Source organism: Palaemon carinicauda, chromosome 11 (assembly GCF_036898095.1).
Source record: "Palaemon carinicauda isolate YSFRI2023 chromosome 11, ASM3689809v2, whole genome shotgun sequence".
Lineage (NCBI taxonomy): Eukaryota > Metazoa > Arthropoda > Malacostraca > Decapoda > Palaemonidae > Palaemon > Palaemon carinicauda.
In genome coordinates, this window is record NC_090735.1 from 16,062,212 (window position 1) to 16,063,375 (window position 1,164).

The window sequence follows — 1,164 nt, forward strand, 5'->3', positions numbered from 1 at the left end:
GTTAGCCTCTAGGACATTGTCCTGCTTGACAGGGCAATGTCACTGTCCCTTGCCTCTGCCATTCCTAAGCGATTTTTCTTCCATATTTCGAGACATTTTTATCTATCGTATTAGAGAACAGAAATGACGGCATTGCAAATGAAACAGCAGTGTGAATCTCTCTCTCTCTCTCTCTCTCTCTCTCTCTCTCTCTCTCTCTCTCATCTTAAAGTAAAATTCGCACTCTGGTTTGTCGTTTAAAGGTCGCTGATGAATGGAAGGGTCAGTGTCAATGATGTAGGGTGATAATGCCCTAGAAGCTGACCATATATACATATGATCAGCGCCCAAGTCCCCTCTCCACCCAAATTTAGATGAGAGAGAGCCAGGCAAAGGCTGTTGATGAATCAGTAGGTATAATTATAGGCTCTCTCAAACACTCCATCCGTATATCACGAGAATGGTTAGGTTGCGGGACACTACAAGATACTATCTAGCTTGAGCAGGTCTCGAACCCCAGTCCAGCAGAGCACCAAGGAGGGATTTTTTGAAGAGGCTACCATATCTAAGAGAGGGATGTAAATAAAGGAAAATGTTTGGCTTCAAAATATACTCAAATTTGTATAAAAAGTAAGTGTTGAAATAATTGCATCTATGTAATATTCATAAAGAACAAGCAAATTTCTCATATATTGTGATACAAATTAATTCCCGCCACGTTTTCACTCTAAAAATCGTAAGTAAATCAATATTCACTTTTTTTTTCCCTCACCAAAATAGCAATCAGCAGCCGATGATTTATTGGCAAAATTTTTGGCAATAAATCTCTCATTGACGGATCCCGGGTTTTGCCTTCGGTCCTCCTCGTTATCAGACCTTTTTTAATTCATTGTTTTCCATGTGTACCTCAAAAACGTAATTTCTTTCTTCCTTCATTTTTCTTGGTCTTTGAAGCCTGTCAACCAAATATTCCAATAACCTCAATAAGCCGAGATTCACAAAATTTTTATAGAATATCTGGTATTAATTTGTTTCGTTGTTTCATAGGTCGCGTGGCTGTTATTACCTCCGCCAACGAAGTTGGAAGGAGGTTATGTTTTACCCCCTTGTTTGAGTGTATGTTTATTTGTGAACAGCTTCCTGGCCACAATTTTAATCGTGATGAAAATTGCAGGGATTAATTGT